The 22,552-nt window shown below is 36.2% G+C and overlaps 1 protein-coding gene across 3 annotated transcripts in view; it reads left to right on the top strand.

The window, feature by feature from the left end:
- The window catches only part of TLK1 (tousled like kinase 1), a 159,888-nt gene that overhangs the window by 14,024 nt on the left and 123,312 nt on the right, over positions 1 to 22,552 (top strand). The window contains exon 1 of one of the 3 annotated variants that reach the window (XM_021075293.1): positions 17,403 to 17,728. The exons of the other annotated variants lie outside the window; for them this stretch is intronic. The gene's annotated coding sequence lies outside the window, so the exon portion shown is untranslated. Of the gene's footprint in view, positions 1 to 17,402; positions 17,729 to 22,552 lie in introns of those variants that run through there. 3 annotated transcript variants of the gene reach the window in all.

Below are 22,552 nucleotides of genomic sequence, written 5' to 3'. Positions count from 1 at the left end.
TTGTGAACTTTATATAAGTGAACTCACACAGTATATATTTTGTTTCTAGCTACTTTCATTCTGCATAATGTTTCTGAGTTTCATCCAGGTTAATTCCCGTAACTGTAATTCACTTTCATTGCTCTATAATATTACTTCGTATGTATATAGCACAGTTTATTTGTAGAATCTGTTGATAGATGTTTGGGTTGTTTCCAATTCTTGACTATTACTAATAATGCTGTATGAATGTTTATACTTGTCTCTTCATGTACTATTAATTTCTATAAGTTACTGAGTTATAGGTTATGTGTGTTTGCCTTTAGTTGCATACTGCCTGTTTACCAAAGTGGTTGTAGCAGTTTACATTCTCATGAACAGTGTTCTCATCTTCACCAACAATTGCAATTGTTTGTATTATTTATTTTTGATATTCTAATGGATATGACTGTGATATATGTGGTTTTAATTTTCATTTCCCTGATGAGTTAAGAGGTTTACCACTTTTTCATAAGTTCATTAACTTTTGGATATCTCTTGTGAAGTGCCTGTTCAAATTTTTTGGTCAGTTTTCCTTTGAGTTCTTTGTCTTTATAAAAGTAAAAATTAATAGAAAAATTCTTTTCATATTTTGGATTAGTACTCCTTGTTTTTTTTATTATAAACATTTCCCCCCGTTTCCCTTTTGTGGCCTGTTTTTTTTCTCCTCTGTGGTATTTAAGAAGTATCTCAAGTTCATAAACTCTTTTTCCTGATACAGGCATTTACAACTGTAAATTTCCATTTGAGCACTCAATTGGTTCATCTCATAAGTTTTGATATGTTGTGTTTTTGTCTTTATTTATCTCAAGTGTTTTCTAACTTTCCTTTTGATTTCTTCTTTTGACCTGTTGGTGATTTAGGAGTATGTTAATTTCATGTTTATGAATTTGTCTGAATTTCTGTAATTGATTTATAATTTAATTCCATTGTGGTCAGAGCACATACTTTGTGTGCTTTCAATCCTTTTTAAGTTGTTGGTGCTTGTTTTATAGCCTAGCATATGATCTCTCTTGGAGAGTGTTCCACATGTGCTTTAGGAGAACCAGTATTCTTTTGTTGGGTGGAGCATTCTGTAGATGGCTATTAGGTCTAGTTGTTTTATTGTGTTTGTTTCCTCTTTCCTTGTTAAATCTTCTACTTTGTTATTGAAAATGGAATATTGAAATCTTCCAACTAGTGTTGGATTGTCTTTTTCTTCCTTCGATTCTGTCGGTTTTGCTCTGTTATATAAAGTGCGTATATGTTTATAATTTTTATATCTTATTGATGGATTGACCGTTTAATTGTTATAAAATGTTCCTCTTCATCTCTAAAAAAATTTTTTGGGCTACCCCTACAGCACGCAGAAATTCCCAGGCCCAAGATCAGACCCAAGCCACAGCAGTAATAAGGCCCAATCCTTAACCTGGTAGGCCATCAGGGAATTTCTTCTAAAAAATTTGAGAAGCTGCTTGATATTAGTATATCCACTTCAGTTCTTCTATGGTTGCCATTTGCATGGTGTCTTTTCCCATCCATCTACTTTTAGCTTATTTTTGTGTTTGAGTCTACAGTGTGTCTTCCATAGACAGCATTTAAATTGATCTTGTTCTTTTTTAATCAATTTCTGTAGCCTCTGCCCCTTGATTGTATTGTTTAACCCATTGATGTTTAATCTTATTGATACAGTTGGATTTATGTCTGCCACTTTGCCTTTTGTTTTCTGTATGTCTCATATCTTTTTGTTGCCTACAGCCTTTACTGTTTTCTTTTGCATTAATTGAGCATTTTCTAGTGTAACATTTAAATTCCGTTTGTGATTTTTAAACCGTCTTTTGAGTTATTAGTGATTACTTTAGGGTTTTATGTTGTATATCTTATCAGAATCTACTTTAGATTTACACTTACTTAGTTTCAGTGATATATAGAGAAACTTTACTCCAATATAGCTCTTCTCCATTCATCCCTTGTTGGTTATACATATTGCTGTATGTTTGTTACCCCAGAATATATTGTTATAAATATTAATTTATATAATGTAAAGTCTTTTAAAAGAAACTGAGGTAAGAAAGGGAAACATGTTTATAGCTTTTGTATTAACCTTATTATTTCTTGTTCATTTCCTTCTGTAGATTTGATTTACCATCTGATGTCATTGCCTTATTCCATTAAAGTTTGTCTCTACCTGCTTCCTCTGTACGGTTGTCAAATATGTTACATTTTTATAAGGCCAGCAGTAGTTATATACATGTTATATGCGTAGTTGCTTTTTGAATCAGTTAAGAAAGGAGAAGAAATAATGTAGTTATATTTTCTTTACTGTTACTCATGTTTTCTCATTTGATTGTTTTGTATAATTCCTGTCTTTTCATTGATATTCTGTAGTTGATGAGATCTTGTCATAATACTCCTTTAATTCTTTAAACATGTTTTCCTTTAGTTCTTTGAACATATTTACAATAGCTGCTTTGAACTCTTTCTCTGCTGAATACAACATCTGGGCCTTTAAAATTATGTGTAATTTTCCTGACCACCAGAGATGACTGTAGTTTTGACCTTGTTCTCTTTGCCTCTTTCCCTGATCTCCCAATTAAGCTTTTGGCTGGTTCACATCTATTGCTATCATATCCAGCTGTCATTCTCCACCAGCTGCTAACTGACTGCCCTTTTGTTTTCACCAACATCTCAGAGCATAATTCAAAATAATTTTTTATTATAGTTGATTTACAATGTTCTATCAATTTCTGCTATACAGTAGTGACCCAGTTATACATATGTATATATTCTTTTTCTCACATTATCCTCCATCGTGTTCCATCACAAGTGATTAGATATAGTTTCCTGTGAGAGATAGATATATATATATAGCAGGATCTCATTGCTTTTTCACTCCAAATGCAATCGTTTGTATCTACTAACCCCAGACTCCCAGTCTGACCCACTCCCCGACCCTGGCAACCACAAGTCTGTTCTCCACGTCTGTGAGTTTGTTTCTGTTCTGTAGGTAGGTTCATTTGTGCTGTATATTAGATTCCAGATATGTGATATTTGTTTTTTTCTTTCTGACTTACTTCACTTAGTATGAGAGTCTCTAGTTCCATCCACGTTGCTGCAAATGGCATTATTTTGTTCTTTTTTATGGCTGAGTAGTATTCCATTGTGTACATGTATCACATTTTCTTAATCCATTCTTTTGTTGTTGGACATTTAGGTTGTTTCCATGTCTTGGCTATTGTAAATAGTGCTGCAGTGAACATAAGGGTGCGTGTATCTTTTTCAGTGAAAGTTTTGATGGATATATGCCTAGGAGTGGGATTCTGGATCATAAGGTAGTTCTATATTTAGTTTTCTGTGGTACCTCCATACTGTTTTCCATAGTGGTTATAGCACTTTACATTCCCACCAACAGTGTAGGAGGGTTCCCTTTTCTCCACATCCTCTCCAGCATTTGTTGTAGACTTACTAATGATGGCCATTCTGACCTTGTGAAGTGGTACCTCATTGTAGTTTTGATTTGCATTTTTCTAATAATTAGTGATGTTGAGCATTTTTTCCACATGACTGTTGGCCATGTGTATATCTTCTGTTCAGGTCTTCTGTCATTTTTCAGTAGGGGTGTTTGTTTTTTTTTTGGCTATTGAGTTATATGAAGTGTTTGTATATTTTGGAGATAAAGCCCTTGTTGGTTGCATTGTTTGAAACTATGTACTCCCATTCCATAGATTATCTTTTTTTTTTTTTAATAATGATGTTTGTTTTTTCCATTATATCTGGCTTAAGTTTTCTGTCAATTTGCTACTGTACAGCAGGGTGACCCAGTCACACATACATATATACATTCTTTTTTCTTACATTATCATGCTCCATCATAAGTGACTAGGTATAGTTCCCAGTGCTATACAGTAGGATCTCATTGCTTATCCATTCCAAAGGCAATAGTTTGCCTCTGTTAACCCCAAATTCCCAGTCCATCCCACTCCCTCCCCTTTGGCAACCACAAGTCTATTCTCCAAGTCCATGATTTTCATTTCTGTGGAAAGGTTCATTTGTGCTGTATAATAGATTCCAGATATAAGTGATGTCATATGGTATTTGTCTTTCTCTTTCTGACTTCACTTAGTATGAGAGTCTTTAGTTCCATCCATGTTGCTGCAGATGGCATTCTTTTATTCTTTTTTTATGGCTGAGTAGTGTTCCATTGTGTATATACACCACATCTTCTTAATCCATTCATCTGTCAATGGACATTTGAGTTGTTTCCATGTCTTGGCTGTTGTGAATAGTGCTGCAATGAACATACGGGTGCATGTGTTTTTTTTCAAGGAAAGTTTTGTCTGGATATATGCCCAAGAATGGGATTGCTGGGTCATATGGTAGTTCTATGTATAGATTTCTAAGGTACCTCCATACTGTTTTCCATAGTGGTTGTACAAGTTTCCATTCCCACCAACAATGCAGGAGGTTCCCGTTTCTCCACACCCTCTGCAGCATTTGTTATTTGTGGACTTACTGATGATGGCCATTCTGACTGGTGTGAGGTGGAACCTCATAGTAATTTTGATTTGCATTTCTCTGATAATGTTGAGCATTTTTTCCACATGACTGTTGGCCATGTGTATATCTTCTTTGGAGAAATGTCTATTCAGGTCTTTTGCCCATTTTTCAATTGGGTTGTTGGCTTTCTTGCTGCTGAGTTGTATAATTTGTTTGTATATTTTAGAGATTAAGCCCTTGTCAGTTGTATCATTTGAAGCTATTTTCTCCCATTCTGTAAGTTGTCTTTTTTTTTTTTTTATGGTTTCCTTTGCTGTGCAAAAGCTTGTCAGTTTGATGAGGTCCCATTGGTTTATTTTTGCTTTTATTTCTGTTGCTTTGGGAGACTGACCTGAGAAAATATTTGTAAGGTTGATATCAAAGAATGTTTTGCCTATGTTCTCTTCCAGGAGTTGGATGGTGTCTTGTCTTACATTTAAGTCTTTCAGCCATTTGGAGTTTATTTTTGTGCATGGTGTGAGTGTGTATTCCAGTTTCATTGAATTACATGTGGTTGTCCTGTGTTCCCAGCACCATTTGCTGAAAAGACTGTCTTTTTCCCATTTTTCAATTCTTGCCTCCTTTGTCAAAGATTAATTGACCATAGGTGTCTGGCTTTATTTCTGGGTTCTCTATTCTGTTCCATTGGTCTGTATGTCTGTTTTGATACCAGTGCCACACTGTCTTGATGACTGTGGCTTTTTGCCTGAAGGAATATTGCCTGAAGTCTGGGAGAGTTATGCCTCCCATTTGGTTTTTGTTCCTTGGTATTGCTTTGTCAATTCTGGGTCTTTGGTGGTTCCATATAATTTTTTGGATTGCTCTAGTTCTGTGAAAAATGTCATGGGTAATTTAATAGGGATCACATTGAATCTGTAGATTGCTTTGGGTGGTATGGCCATTTTTACAATAGTAATTTTTCCAACCCAGGAGCGTGGAATATCTTTCCATTTCTTGGAATCCTCTTTAATTTCCTTGATTGATGTTTTGTAGTTCTCAGCATATAAGTCTTTCACCTCCTTGGTCATGTTTATTCCCAGGTATTTGATTTTTTGGGGTGCAATTTTAAAAGGTATTGTATTTTTGTATTCCTTTTCTAGTATTTCATTGTTAGCATTCAGAAATGTGACTGATCTCTGAATGTTAATCTTATATTCTGCTACTTTGCTGAATTTGTTGATGAGTTCGAGTAGTTTTTCAGTTGAGTCCTTAGGATTTTCTATACATAGTTACATGTCATCCACATACAGTGACAATTTTACCTCTTCTCTTCCAATCTGGATACCTTTTATTTCTTTTGTTTGTCTGATTGCTGTGGCTGAGACTTCCAGTAATATGTCGAATAACAGTGGTGAGAGTGGGCATCCTTGTCTTATTGCAGATTTTAGTGGGAAGGCTTTCAGCTTTTTCTGTTGAGTATGATATTGGCTGTGAGTTTGTCATATAAATGGCTTTTATGTTAAGGTATGTTCTCTCTAGACCCACTTAGAGTTTTTATCATGAATGAATGTTGGATTTTGTCAAATGCTTTTTCTGCATCTATTGAGATGATCATGTGGTTTTTGACTTTTCTTTTGTTAATGTGGTTTGTTACATTGATTTTGTGTATATTGAACCATCCTTGTGAATTGGAACGAATCCCTCTTGGTTGTGGTGTATGATCTTTGTTATGTGTTGTTGGATTCAGTTGGCTAAAATTTTGCTGAGAATTTTTGTGTCTATGTTCATCAAAGATAATGGCCTATAATTTTCTTTTTTTGTAGTACCTTTGGTTTTGGTACTGGGGTGATGGTGGCTTTATTGAATGGCTTTGGGAGTGTTCTGTCTTCAGCCTTTTGGAAAAGTTTAAGAAGGGTGGATATAATTTCTTCTTTGAATGTTTGGTAGAATTTACTTGTGAAGTCATCTGGTCCTGACTTTTGTTTGTAGGGAGTGTTTTTTTGGCCTATTCAATTTCATTTCTAGTGATATTATTGTAAATGGGATTTACAATAGTTATTATTGCAAATTTGGATATTATTGTTAATTTGTTTTTACTTTTATTATTTTTCTATTTGTTGTTCATATGTAGAAATTCAGTTAATTTTTGCATATTGACTTGGTAACCAGCAACCTTGATTATAATTCTGATCATTTATCTCAACTAGGTTCATTTTTTATAAACATATGGTCTGTGAATAATCATTTCATTTTGTTCTAATCCTTATGCTTTTTATTTTTCTAGCTTTATAGTAGTGAGTGTGACCTCTAGTGTGATATTGAATAGATTGGGTATAGTGGGAATCCTTGTGTTTTTACCAATTTTAGAAGTAGGAGGGAGAATTTTTCACTATTTCACAATTTAGTATACAGGTACTTTGGATCTGTACTTTCTTGGGTCAAGGAAACTCCTTTCTATTACTAGTTCTTTTGTCTTTATTTTTTCCTTTTTTTTTTGTTTAAATCACAAATGGATACTGAATTTTATTAGATGCTTTTTCTGCATCTATTAGAACAATCATTTGACTTATCTCCAGATTTTTAAAATATGGTAATTTATTTTATTGCTCTTTGAACATTAAACCCAACTTTGTATTCCTGGACTAAACCCAATTTAATTTTGGGCTGTTCTTTTTTATACAAATTACTGAGCTTTTGTTTTTTTACAACTGACCATAGTATTTTTACACCTATGTTCATGAATGACATAGGTCTATAATGTAACTTTCTCATGAGCTTTTTCTCTAGGTTTTTGGGGGAGGGCCCATGGGAGTGGAATTTCCCAGTTTTTGGTATTTTGATAGCCATTTGTCTGTCTTCTGTGTGCTAAAAGTCAATTTTACTGAATATGACGTTTTATTAATATTTTCTTATATATTTGAAGGACATTACTCTGTTTTTTTCTGGCATAAATAAAGCATTGCCTTTGAAAAATTTGATGTTGTCCTTCTGGACTGAATTCTTAATTGTATGTGATGATCCTTCCGTCACTAGTTTCAATTCTTTTTTTTTTTTTTTTTTCTTTCATTTTCAGGAAAGTTTTCTTGAATTACAGTTTGGCCTCTACGGTAGTGCTCTTTAAAGACTTCTGTAATTTTTTTTTTTTTTTTTTTTTTTGGGTCTTTTTGCCTTTTGAGGGCCACACCTGCGGCATATGGAGGTTCCCAGGCTAGGGGTCTAATCGGAGCTGTCGCTGCCGGCCTATGCCAGAGCCACAGCAACGCTAGATCTGAGCCGCTTCTCCGAACTACACCACCGCTTACAGCAACACTGGATCCTCAACTCACTGAGCAAGGCCAGGGATCAAACCCGCAACCTCATTGTTCCTAGTCAGATTTGCTTCTGCTGCTCCACGATGGGAACTCTTAATTGCTTCATTTTTAAAATTTCAAAACTGTTCCTCCGTTTTATTGACTCATTCTCTTAAAACATTATTGTATTATTTATTTTCTCTTGGGTTCATTCAAGCTTTATCTTCATTTCTGAAAAAGTTTTTTTTTTCAACTCTTCATGAGTTGGGAAGTACTTTTTTTGTGTGCTATTGTCTCAACTTAAGAAGGGTGTTACAGCATCTTTAAATAATACTTGGTAGAATTCACTGAAAAAGCGTTCTAGGTCTGGAGTTTTCTCTGTGGAGAAATTTTAAGTAATTGCTTCAGTTTCTATAATATTATAATACTCTTTGGAGTTTTAATTTTCTTTTCGGTTTTGGTAAATTGTATTTTCTATAATTCCTCCATTTTATTGAAAATATCAAATGTATCTGTGTAAAATTGTAAATGGTATTCCTTTTGCTATCTTTCAATGTCTGGGATTTGTAGTGATGTCCTCTTTTTCATTCCAAATAGTCACTATCTATGTCTTGTGGCTTTTCTTGACCTGTCTTACCAGCTTAAAAGTCTTTTCATGGAACCAACTTTTAGCTTTGTTCATTCTTTCTATTTATATTTGTTTTCTATTTGGTTGATTTTTGTTTTTATTTTTATTTTTTAATTGGGTTAAATTTTTGTTCTTTTTCTAGACATTTGTGACATGTACTTTTTAGCTCTTGGACTTTCAGAACCCCTTTCCTCCCCATACATGCATTTGAAGTTACAACATTCTGTAAGCATGATTTTGGCTTTCTTTATCAAATTCTTCTGCTTTTCAAAAAGATTTGAGGTGAAATTCATATGACATAAATCAGTCATTTTAAAGTGTGTAATTCACTCCCCAATGTTTTAATATTTGTGTGTATGTCCATATATCTATAGGTTTGTGTGTACATGTGTATTTCATTTAGCTCAAAACATTTTATAATTTCCATGATTTTTTTTTGAGCTGTGGATTATTCAGATATACATTGCTTAACTTTTTTTTCTTTTTTTTTTTTTCTTTTTAGGGCCACACCTGGCATATGGAAGTTCCCAGGCTAGGGGTTGAATCACAGCTACAGCTGCCCGCCTATACTGCAGCCATAGCAATGCAGGATCTGAGCCATGTCTGCGACCTACGCCACAGCTTATGGCAATGATGGATCCTTATGCCACTGAGTGAGGCCAGGGATTAAACCGACATCCTAATGGATACTGTTTGGGTTTGTTATTGCACAGCCACAACGGGAACTCCTAAATGGCTTTTTGGTACTGATTTGTAACTTAGCACCACTGTAATAAGAACTAAATCTTTAAGATTTCAGTTCTTTAAATATGGTACTTGCTTTATGACCCAACATTCAGTCTGTCTTGGGAAGTAGTCATTGTATAGGACAAAATTTTTTTTGTTGGCAACATTTGGTAGTTGTGGTGTAACATGTGTATCAGTTATATCAGGTTTGTTTCTTTTAAAAATTGTTATCATTACTTTTTCTTTGGGGGGGGGATTTTTAGGGCCACGCCCGTGGCATACGGGGTTCCCAGGCTGGGGGTTGAATTGGAGCTGTAGCTTCTGGCCCATGCCACAGCCACAGCCACACCAGATCCAAGCTGCATCTGTGACCTACACCACAGCTCACAGCTACTCCAGATCCTTAACCCACTGAATAAGGCCAGGGATCGAACCTACAACCTCATTGTTCCTAGTAACATTCGTTTCCGCTGTGCCACAATGGGAACTCCTTTTTTTTTTTTTGGTCGTCTTAATTTGCTCTTATTCAGAGAAAGGTTTGTTAAAATGTCCAAAGCAATTGTAGGTTTGTCTGTTTTTTTACATAGTTTCTCATTTTTTGTTGTATGTATTTCAAATACATTATAGATACTTACAGATTAAGACTTTTTGTTTCTACTTGGTAAATCCAACTTTTAATACTATGAAATGTCCTTCAGTATTGCATTTTGCTTTATGGTGTGCTTTATCTAGTGTTAAAACAAATTACACTAGCTTTCAGATGCTGAATGTTTGCATGGTATATCTTTTTCCATTCTTTTACTTTCAACTTTTACTTAAAAAAGTTTTAAGTCTCTTGGAAGAAGCTTATGTTCTTTTTCAAAAACTGGTCTGACCATGTTTATGTTTTAATTGAACATTTAATAAATTTACATTATTATACTTAATATATTTGAGTTTAAATTGATGTTTGTAATAAATGATTTCTAGTTACCCTGTTTGAACTATATTTTCCTTTTCTGCCTTTTGGATTATTATTTCTTATTTCAAATCTCTCAAAATTATTGGCCTAATGGTTATATCTTATTTTGTGTTTTTTGTTTGTTTTGTTTTTTAGTGGCTTTCGTAGAAATTAAAATATGCCTCCATGATTTGTTAAAATATGTGTCAATACCTTTTCTTCTTTGCTAGCATAGCAACCTGAGAAAATGTTAACTGTACATCTTCCTCTCCTGAATTATATGCTCTTTGTTACTGCATAGTTTAGTTCTGTATGTGCTTTTTAACCACACACAAGATACTGTTAGAGTTTTATATAGTTAAGTTGTATTTATATATATGTGTGTGTGTGTGTGTGTGTATATATATATTTAAAGCTGAGTTGATTTTTTTTTTGTCTGCTTATAGAATTTTTTTAATATTTTGGGGGCTTTCTGGTGAGGAATTGTTACTGCTTGACTGATGATGTCTTTTTCATCTTCTTGAAAGGTTTTTTTGGTGGAACATTGGAATCTAAGTAGGTAGTTTTGCATGTAACTCCATTGAGACCTGGTTTCCATTGTTTCTGTTCTGAAATCAACTATCAGTCGTATTGTTGCTGCTTTGATGGTAGTCTAGCTTGTAGCTTCTGGTTGCCTTTCTATTTTGGAGGGGGTGTCACTTTTGGTTTTCAAGCAGTTTTACTATGATGTATCAAGGTACACTTTTGTTCTACTTAGTATTTGTAGGACATATTAGATCTGTGACTCCAGTGTCACTAGCTGTGTGTGGCTATTTAACTTAGTTATTATGTAAAAAGTTAAAAAATTCGCTTTCTCATATTTCACGTTCTCAGTAGCCAGATGTAGTTATTGGTGCCTTATTGGCAGATGGAAAGCATTTTCATCATTGTTGAAAGTGTTGTTGGACAGAACTGTTGAGGGCTTTCTTCAGATTTTGGAAAATCCTCAACCCATATCACTTCAAATACTGTTGCTTTCTGGTTGCCTTCTCTCCTGGGATTCCATTGTACATGTGTTAAGACCTTCTTACCATATAGCCTCTGTTTCTTATGTTCTTTTCTATATTTTCATCTTTTTACTCCTCTGTGTGTGTGTGTATACATACTTGTGTGTGTGTGTGTGTATACATACACATATATTTTGTCTTTTTATGGCCGCACGTGTGGCAAATGGAAGTTCCCAGGCTAGGGGGTTGAATCAGAGCTGTAGCCACTGGCCTACACCATAGCCATGGCAATGCCAGATCCAAGCCGCATCTGCGACCTATACCACAGCTCATGGTGATGCCAGATCCTTAACCCACTGAGCAGGGCCAGGGGTCGAACCTGCGTCCTCATGGATGCTGGTCAGATTCGTTTCTGCTGAGCCACGATGGGAACTCCTCCTCTGTGTGTTTTTGAACATATGTTTTCCTGAGTTATTTCATTCTCTCTCTCTTTTTTTTTTTTTTTTTTTTTTGTCTTTTTGGCATTTCTTGGGCCACTCTCACGGCATATGGAGGTTTCCAGGCTAGGGGTCGAACTGGCCTATGCCAGAGCCACAGCAACGCGGGATCCGAGCCGCGTCTGCAACCTACACCACAGCTCACGGCAATGCCAGATCCTTAACCCACTGAGCAAGGGCAGGGATCGAACCCGTAACCTCATGGTTCCTAGTCGGATTCATTAACCACTTTGCCACACGGGAACTCCTGTTTCATTCTCTCTTAAGCTATGTCCAATATGCATTACATTCATCTACTAAGTTAATTTAGGTTCTGCTAAAGCCTGTGTCTGATAATTTTCTAGATGCTTCATTTGATTTTAAGTGATGTGTTATTTTCTTGGGTTTCTGGTTTTTTTTGTTTTGCTTTTTTTTTTTTTTTGTCTTTTTGTCATTTCTTGGGCCGCTCCTGCAGCATATGGAGGTTCCCAGGCTAGGGGTCGAATCAGAGCCCTAGCCACTGGCCTATGCCAGAGCCACAGCAATGCGGGATCCGAGCCACGTCTGCAACCTACACTGCAGCTCACGGCAACGCTGGATCCTTAACCCGCTGAGCAAGGCCATGGATCGAACCCTCAACCTCATGGTTCCTAGTCAGATTCGTTAACCACTGAGCCATGACGGGAACTCCTTGTTTTGCTTTTTAATTGTGAATTATAGAAATAATTTAAGGCCTAGAATGAGGAATTCTTATGATAGGGTATTAACATTTAATTTTTGGCACAAATTTAGGGGTACTGTGGTTCTTAGATTATCTTCTGTTTTTAAGGATTGGGATTAGAAGCTGGACTTAATTTAGTCTTAGTCATTCCCTTCCTTCCTTCGAGCTGCATTGCAGCACATGGAAGTTCCCAGGCCAGGGATCGAAAATGAGCTGCAGCTGCAACCTATGCCCCAGCTGCAGTAACACCAGATTCTTAACCTGCTGGACTACAGTGAGAACTCTTAGTCCTAGCCATTGTTGTCTGAGATTGGGGTCCCAATCCAAAGTTTGGGTGAGGCTCTGGATTTCATTTTTTGTCTAGATAGCCTAGTGATGCTGGCAAAGTTTTGCTTAGATTCTCAGTCTCTCAGTCATGTCCTCATATTACAAATCACTAGTTGTGGAATCAGTAGTTGCTAGGTCTGGAATCAGCTTGCCTATATATTAGATTCACCCCTCTGGAGTGTTTTATTTTTCTGAATTTTGGCCCCATTTTCTGTAGACTGCCTGATATCTATAAGCAGACTTTTTAAAAAATGTAGTCTAACTTTTCAGTTTTCTTCAGCGAGAAGACTGGTGTGATATACCTAATTATCATTACCAGAAGTAGAAAGTTTTTGCTGCATTTATTTTAATACTTTAGTTGGTTTGGGAATTTTGGGTAAATTTGAATCTTTTTTCCTACTCTCTCTACTCTTTGCCTCTCTCCCTTCATTACTTTCTTTTGTTTAAATTATCTGTTGGTTATGTACAGAGTTTAACTTGTGGAGCAGTTAGCCATCTGGAGTTTTAAGTTGAAGTGGAAATATCTTTGCCTTTAATGCCTTCAAGGTTACTGTAATTTTTAAAGCATTTTTTTGGAGCAACTAAATAGTACTGGTACAAGTTACATTTGGATTCAAATAAAATCTTTAGAGCATTATAGGTTTTTTTTTTAAAATCAGCTGTTTTCTTCCTTCATGAAATAGATATAAAGCTGATTACAGTGAATTTGACACTAAACTATAACAAATAATAATTTCTGTTATTTATTAAGAATTTGTAACTTTACATATGTTTGTAATATTTCTGGCTGAAATAATTTAATGAACAACTCTGTTTAATCCCAGAAACAGCCTGAGCCGCTTTGGCTTTTGGAAAATTTTCAGGCATTATAGTATTGACTAAATTTGTTAATCATCAAAGAGTGATAATGAATGTATAGTTGAGTAAATAATATCTGAGACTACTTTTTTCTGTTATTAGTAAGGGACAAGATACTGATAAAATTCTCAAGTAACATATGTAACACACAGTCCTTCCACATAAGCTCTTTGATTCTGGAAAAGGCTGTTTTCTAATGAGTTACACTTCATAGTGGAGTTGTGTTTTGTTCAGAGGACTTAGTTGATATTTTCCCCTTTCTTTCATAGTTCAGTAGCTGGGATCCAGTTTGTTGATGTTCCTTTAAGGTTGGATATTTTTTTCAGTTCTCCGTTCTCAGTTTTTTCCAGTATAGGTATAAATGTGACACACATCTTTATTACTTTGCTTCTTTTAAATTATTTTCATGTATAGTACAGACTTATGGTTGCCAAGGGGGAGGAGGAGGTTGCCAAGGGGGAGGAGGAGGGAGTGGGATGGACTGGGAGTTTTGAGGTTAGTAGATGCGAACTATTACATTTAGATTGGATAAGCAGTGAGGTCCTACTCTATATCTATAGCACAGGAAACTATATTCAGGCTCTTGGGATAGACCAGATGGAAGATAATATAAGAAAGGGAATGTGTGTATATATATATATATGTATGTATGACTGGGTCACATTGCTGTACAGGAGAAATTGGCACAACATTGTAAATCCAACCGTACTTTAATAAAAATAATTACTGTTTTTTGAGCAATAGCTTACTATAAACCATTTTAGCCTTAGAAACAGACTTTTAGGGTTGTTAAATACAATATAACACTTCGTATGCCTTGGATAATTTCAGGCCTGATACATTGTACTTACTGTTTCAGTTTTAATTATTTAGTCAAAAATATTAACTTAATATTAATTTCTTTCTGGATGTTGCTTATTGTAAGAGTTGTACCTATTTGCAGTACCGTTGTCCACACAAATAGTGGACCCATTTAATGGAAACATCATTGCTGTAGTGGTGGTATGTTTTCAAAGTGTTTGGCATCTTAAGTGGGTATGATATTCCAGGTTTCATGTTTTCTTTTAGTGATTTGTTTTAAGATTTGCTCATGTCTTAAAATTTATTGAAAAGGATAACATTTTGAATTGCTTGGTCATAAAGTTATTTAGGTAAGTATTTTTTTAGGAGGGAGCAATGTTAATTAACTGAGGTCATGTTTTTGTTACCGTGGACCCATTATATCTTTTTAAACTGCTAAGGCTTCCTTTTACTACAAAATGTACTGATTACAAGGAGTATGATAATTCTTGTTACAATTACTTGCATTTATTTGTACTACCTGATTTACTTATTTAGGGAACAGCAGAGTTAAAAAATGGTCAGGACTTTTAAGTGGGTGTAAATTATTACACTTTGTTCCCATAATATTGGTATCTGAGATTTGGAAACTTAAATAGAGATTTCTCAGGTCAGTGTACTGTGGTATAGTAGTTTCTTTGCTGCAGTAAATTTGTAGTAGTCATTTACTCTTGCTGCAACAAGATAAATATGTTAAATGTGTTGCTTTAAGTGTCTTAAGGGGGTTTTTTGTTTGTTTTTTTGTGGGGTTTTGTTTTGTTTTGCTTTGCTTTTTAGAACACATCTGCGACATATGTAAGTTCCCAGGCTAGGGATCTGATTGGAGCTGCAGCTGCCAACCAGCAGATGCTCAGGGCAATGCCAGATCCTTTAACCCACTGAGCAAGGCCAGGGATTGAACCCACATCTTCATGGTTTGTTGCTGCTGAGCCACAATGGGAATTCCAGTATCTTAAGTTTTAACAAATGTTGTTCATTTCTTAAATTTTCTATTAATAAGCTGCTGATTAAAACATAGCTACATGAGTTGTTAGAACACTATCAAAAACTTGATGTTTGAAGCCTTTCAGTTATCTTTAAAAGCTAACATGATTAATTAAAACCCTTATTACCCTTGTCCCATCGAACTTGCTTATAACAAGAAAATGATAAAAGTGATGCAAACTTTTAATTAGTTAACATGAGCTCCCAGCAGTTTTTTTACATATTGTAACTATTATTTAAGGGTGCCTTTCTAAATTGTGTGAAGTAGAAATAAGTTATTAGAGAAAATAAAGCTGTGTAATTAAGCAGTATTTATTAAGAGTACCCAAAACATTTAACAACTAATGAAAGTTTGTCCCAAGATTGAGGCTTGCTCTAGATACTATAGGTATTAAAAATAAAGCATGTGTGCATGTGTCAGTGTTTCTCTGTGTTTGTGTGGATGTCTTGGTGGTAGAAAAAGAAGCCATGCAAAAGACTTTTTTTTTTTTTACTTTTAAAAAAATCACTGAGTAACATTTAAGTAATATATGCTTATTATTTTTATTTACTTCATTTTATTTCTGCTTTGCACCTAATTCCTTATTCTGGAATTGGGTATAGAGCATGAGTTGGCAAAATTTTTGTAGAGGGCACATTAGTAAATAGGCTTTGGGTTGCAGTTACTCTCTGCTCTTATGTAGTGTAATTGCAGCCCTAACAGTATGCAAATGAATGGACACATGACTGTGTTTCAGTAAAACTTTGTTTATGGGAGTTCCTGCTGTTGCACAACGGGATCAGTGGTGTCTCTGAAGTGCTGGGGTGCAGGTTCGACCCTTAACAGTGGGTTAAGGATCCAATGTTGCTGTAGCTGTGGCATAGGTTGCAACTGCTGCTTGTATCTGATCCCTGGCCGGGGAAGTCCATATGCTGTGTTGAGGGGGTTGGTGTGTTAGGAAAAAACAAACAAACAAACAAACAAACAAACAACCCTATTTATTATGGACCCTGAATTTTGCATATCATATGATTTCTCTATGTTATGATATACTCCTCTTGTGACTCTCGTTGCCCCCTGTTATTTAAAAAATGTAAAACTAAGTTTGCGGGTAGTACAAAAACAGGTGATGCTACCCACCCCTGAGATAGAGTAACTTTTCCCTGAGAAAGCTAAACCCTTCAAGTAAACCATTTATCCAAGTAGTTTTGTCAAGTTTGAAGTTAAATAGCAGCTGTTTCTCTTCTTTTAATAGAATGAGAAAAGTTGTTAGCTCTGCATTTTAGTGAAAAAGATTAGCTTTTTAAAAAAGTTTTAATTGTAGTGAAAGACATATAAAATTTATCATTTTAAGCATTTCTAAATGTTCAGTGGTGGTGTTGTATAACCAATCTCCAGAACTGTTTAATCTTGGAAAATGAAACAGTTTCATATTCCCCTCTGCCAGCAACCCCTGGAAAACCACCATGTAATTCTTTATCTCTGTTAATTTTACTGCTCTAGGTGCATCATGTAGGTGCAGTCTAGATGTTACTTTTGGTGACTGGCTTAATTCACATAGCAAATATTCTCAGGATTCATCCATATTGTAGCATGTCAGAATTTGCTTTGTAAGGGTAAATCCTACTCCATTTTATGTATGTACTACATTTTGTTTATCCACTTATCCACTGATGGACACTTTGCTTGCTTCCGTATCTTGGCTCTTGTGAATAATTCTGCAGTAAACGTGGGTTTGCAGATAGCTCTTTGAGATCCTGCGATCAGTTCTTGTGGGTATATACCCAGAAGTGGGATTCTGGATCAGGGTAATTTTAGTTTCTTAAGGAACTGCTATTCCATTTTCCTTAGCATTGTACCACTTTACAGTCCTACCAACAGTGCAGTTTTCCCACATTATTGCCAATACTTCTTTTCTTTTTTTTTTTTTTTTTTAAATTGTGGCCATACTAATTGTGGCAGTATCTCATTGTGGCTCTTATTTGCATTTCCTTAATTAGTGCTATTGAGCATCCTTTTTAATTTTATTTTATATTTGTCTTTTTGTCTTTTCCAGGGCCGCTCCCACGGCATATGGGGATTCCCAGGCTAGGGGTCTATGCCAGAGCCACAGCAATGCGGGATCTAAGCCGCGTCTGCAGCCTGCACCACAGCTCACGGCAATGCTGGATCCTTAACCCACTGAGAAAGGCCAGGGATCGAACCTGCAACCTCATGGTTCAGAGTCGAATTCGTTAACCACTGCGCCACGACGGGAACTCCTGAGCATCCTTTTTATATGCATGTTGACCATATATCATCTCTGGAGAAATGTTTATTCAAATCCTTTGCCACTTTACAATCAGATTATTTGTTAGCCAATGTATTATTTTTAAGCATACAATTTCTTTCCTCTCTTGCAGTGTGTCTGCAAGTACAAATAAGTAAATTGACATAATTTACCCTTACTCATAAGGATAACATCTTGCAAGAATCAGTGGAAGTTCTGATTTGCTGAAAGTAAGTCTAATATTGAAGCTAAACTTTCTGTAATTGTTTTTAAAGTACAGGAACAGCAACTTGGGAAGATAAAGTATATATAATGTAACAAAAATATGATTTTTATTAAAAAAGAAATATGATTTCTTTTTATGTGTGGTATAGAATTATTTAATCAAACCTTGGCTATATTTTGTAGTCAAATAGTAGGTAGGCTTTGAGAGTTGTTATTATGCTCTGTGGTGTTTAGGCTTATATGGTGAGTAGTTCATAAAATTGGTTCTAATGTACCCAGCCAAAATAATTTCAAGTCTTTTTGTTACTTTTTTTGGTCTTTTTCCTTATTCATAGCACCTCTTCCAGCACTGTCTTGTCATTTAGGACCAGTGATCATATAAATAGTATAGATGAATTTTTTGATATCTAGATGGTTAATGAAAAGTTTCTTCTCATCTTTTTACTTTTGTTTTCTGTATATTGAGCTGGGCTTACCTTGTACCTGTTCTTCCTTTTTGATACCTCATGCTCTTTGCTAATGATAATTGAACCACCATCCAAACAATAGTTCTTTCATTGAACCTTAGTCTTTGCTGCTAGGTGAAAAAGATAGGTGAAGCCTGAGGAGGAAACTTACTCTGGTCCCTAAAACACATCAAATTTATTGTCTTCAAAACGGGGGACTCATGATATTTCCCCACACCATGTCCTTTTTTAATAGCTGTTACTATCAGCTATACATGTGTATCTAGAGACACTTGCCTTTCCCTTACTTTTCAAATTCAGTCTGTTATCAAGTCCTCTTTTGAGTTTTTTTTTTTTTTCTTAGATAGATTTTTCTGCTCCTGCTCTAGTCCAAACTGTTGTCCTTTCTTACTTGGATTACTATAGTAGCTGCCTGTCTGGTGTCCATGAGTCCATTCTGGAATCTATAATTAGGCATAAATGTAGAAGCTATAATACATACTTAGCAAGTAACAGTATTTAAATATTCTACTTAAAGTAGCTTAGCTTGTTTCTTAAAAAAATTATTATGTAGGTTAAACATTAGGCTATAGGAAATTATAGTTCTTTGGTTTTCTAAATAAAATCTGTCATGTTATTGAGTGTCTGTTATATGCTAGGAGTTTACCCATAGTATTGCATTCATCTTCATACCTAGTATGTTAGATGGCTGTTTTCATTTTATGAACAAGGGAACCAGTTAAGGGTTACTAGGCAGTGGAACCGAGATACAGATTTAGTTATGTTTTTAGATGAGATTTCTTTAATTTGAGAATTTGGGGATGCTGGAGAATATCCGTTTAATTCATTCAACAGATATTTATTGAGTCCTCTGTGTGTTGGGTATTTTTTTTTGGCACTTGTCTATTTCAGTGAACAACCTTCCTTCCCCTCTCCCCCAAATTCCTGTATTTTTGGAGTTTACATTCTTGTGAGAGGAGGAGATAGGCTTGCAGACTCGGAATGACTGTGTCTGGCAAGGAGTTTCAGAACCAAGAAGCATTTTACCTGTCTTGGCAGGGGAAGGAGATATCCATAGGGGATTCTCCATAACCTCAAAAAGCAGGGTGTAAGCACCAGTTCTTGCCTAGAGCTATGAACATGGTGCCTCACTAGTGACCAGGTGATCCTTCAGCCTGTCTTAGAGTGATCTGTGAGCTTGCTGTATCGTGTCAGATTTGCTAGAAAGATTAGTGGGTTCAGCATATAGTTGATTTCATGGTTGGGATATATTACAGTAGCATAGTACAGATGAACAGCCAGATCATAACGGAAGAAAGCGTAGGCTGAGCCTGGAGGGATCCATATATAGGCTTCCTTATGTTCTTTCCCTCACAAGAGGGGGCACAGGGAGCGCACACACTTCCCCCAGCAGTGAAATTGCAGCAACACGTGTGCAGTGTGTTTGTCCAGGGGAATCCACTAGAGACTCCGCACTCCAGGTTTTCATTGGGGGCACCTTCTTTCTAGCTATACCACATTGTACAAGTACTCCAGGAACTGCAAGCCACCCTTATCATTTAGGGAAAGGTGGGGATTTCTTTGCTGGCAGGCCATTCTAGAGATAGCATCCTCAGGCCTACTGTGTTAACCCTTTTCTGCACAGTTACCTATTGACTCTGGATGGAGATTGCTGGGGTGGGTCTGGGGGATATAATTAATACTTAAAGTCGTCTTTCTTATCATGCTTTGTGAGTCGTCGTTCTAAGGAAATAATTCTAAATGCAAATAAAGCATTTTGGGTAGAACAGTGTTTGTTATATCACAGTGGTTTTTTGTTTGTTTTTTATTTTATTTTATTTTTATTTATATATATATTTTTGTCTTTTTGCCTTTTCTAGGGCAACTCCTGCGGCATATGGAAGTTCCCAGGCTAGGGGTCTAATCGGACCTGTAGCCGCTGGCCTATGCCAGAGCCACAGCAATGCGGGATCCGAGCCGAGTCTGCAACCTACACCACAGCTCACAGCAATGCCAGATCCTTAATCCACCGAGCAAGGCCAGGGATCGAACCTGCAACCTCACGGTTCCTAGTCACATTCGTTAACCACTGCGCCAAGATGGGAATTCCTTGTTTGTTTTTTAATAGCGAGAAGTTAGAAACCACCTGAATTATCAGTGGTTGGGGAATAATTCAATATGTTAATGTACACCTATTTAATGGAATGTTATGTAGTGAAAATAATGTTCATGAAAACAATGTGGAAAATAGCTTTTGTACAATGAAGAAACATAGGATAGGAAGCAATAGTATAGGATCTTGACAGTAGTGATGGATGCCAAACAACTTTCTTAGTTCTAATATTTGTGAATGCCCTTAAGACACAAATTTCCTCACAGAAATATGGAAAAATATAAGAAGTTAACCTTTTATTACAGAAAAAAATTAACCCATTGAAATAGAGTGAATATTGCAGTGAACCGTAATGTACCCATTGCACAGCTTCAGCACTGATCAACTTTAACACAGAAGTTGTTTATAGAAAAATTTAAATAAATTTTATTAGAACATGAGCTGCATTATATTATTAGAATAGTAGGAGTTCCCGTTGTGGTGCAGTGGTTAACGAGTTTGACTAGGAACCAAGAGGTTGCAGGTTCGATCCCTGACCTTGCTCAGTGGGTTAAGGATCCGGCCGTGTGAGCTGTGGTATAGGTTGCAGACGTGGCTCGGATCCCTCGTTGCTGTGGCTCTGGGGTAGGCAGGCGTCTACAGCTCTGATTAGACCCCTAGCCTGGGAACCTCCATATGCCGTGGGAGCAGCCTTAGAAAAGGCAAAAAGACAAAAAAAAAAAAAAAAGTAGCATTAACATGAAATGAACATATAAATACATAAGTTTATAATTCATCTGAAGCTTGTTTTTTATGGCAAAGAACTGTCACTGTCATTTTTATCATTAATATTTTTAATTTGATTTATTTGAGGGGACTGTTTTCCTTGAACAAATGTTTTTTGTTGGGGGTTGGGGTCACTGTGAGAGTTCCAGGTACATGATTACGGACAAGGAAAAACAAACCCAAATGAGAATTGGATGGATAGAGGTTATCTAAGTTTCTTTCATTTCATAGCACTTCAGCAGTTTTTATGTAATCAGCTTTCACGGTTTTTTGCAAATGGTTGAAATTGTAAATATGGAAACATCATTTTGTGTGTGTGTGTGTCAGAAATTGATTCATCTTTATTCAGACATCTGCTAACATTTCAGTTTTCCCTTTACACTAGGTGCTTGAGAAATAATGATAAAAAAAAAAAACCCCGAAAAAACAGCCACCCACCCTAAAGGAGCTCATAATCTACAGAGTGATAATGGAAGTGCATTGAAATAAATTCTAAGAAGGATATGTACAAAATACGTGGAGCCACCCTAGAAGAGAGGTTGATGGTAGATAGAGATTTTTGAGCTTGCTGGAGTTCATTATGATAGAACAAAGTTATGGTTTGTTGCTCATAGTTGACTTTGTTCAGTGTTAGACTGCTGTAACAAACTACTGTAGACAGGGCAGCTTAAACAGTTTTATTTCTCACAGTTCTGAAGGCTGGGAAGCCCACAATCAAGGCACTGAAAGATTTGACATCTGCTGAGAGCCTACTTCCTGGTTTATAGACTGTAGTCTTTCTTTTAGTTGAACTATAGTTGATTTACAGTGTTGTGTTAGTTTCTAGTGTACAGCTAAGTAATTCAGATAAACACATATATATGGAGTTCCCGTCATGGCTCAGCTGAAACGAATCTAACTAGGAACCATGAGGTTGCAGGTTCGATCTCTGGCCTTGCTCAGTGGGTTAAGAATCCGGTGTTGCCGTGAGCTGTGGTGTAGATCACAGACCTGGCTTGGGTCCTAAGTTGCTGTGGCTGTGGTGTAGACCGGCAGCTACAGCTCCAATTTGGCCCTTAGCCTGGGAACTTCCATATGCTGTGGGTGAGGCCCTGAAAAAGACCAAAAAAAAAAATTTTTTTTTTTGAGTCCCCCTGTGGCACATTGGGTTAAGAATCCAGCTATATCGGCTTGGGTCACTGGGGAGGCATGGGTTCAATTCCTGGCCCACTGCAGTGGGTTAAAGGATCCAGCATTGGTGCAGTTACGGCTTGGATTCAGTCCCTGGCCCAGGAACTTGGCTAATGCTGCAGGTGCAGCCATTTAAAATTTTTTTGTTTTGTCTTGGGGGATGGTTTTATCATTGGGAAATGTGTTTTTCTAGATCAACATTATGATCTCAGTGGGACTGTGTGCTAATTTATGTATCTGGACCCTAAACTTTTGGCACTCTTGGAGTTTTACAGCAGTCGAGTTGGGAGTGGTGGTTAAAGAGTTTTTATTTTCATAAAGCAGTAAATTTGTGT

This window comes from Sus scrofa, chromosome 15, assembly GCF_000003025.6.
Source record: "Sus scrofa isolate TJ Tabasco breed Duroc chromosome 15, Sscrofa11.1, whole genome shotgun sequence".
Lineage (NCBI taxonomy): Eukaryota > Metazoa > Chordata > Mammalia > Artiodactyla > Suidae > Sus > Sus scrofa.
Note: the sequence above shows the minus strand (reverse complement) of the source record. Positions and strands in the feature narration are given on the sequence as shown.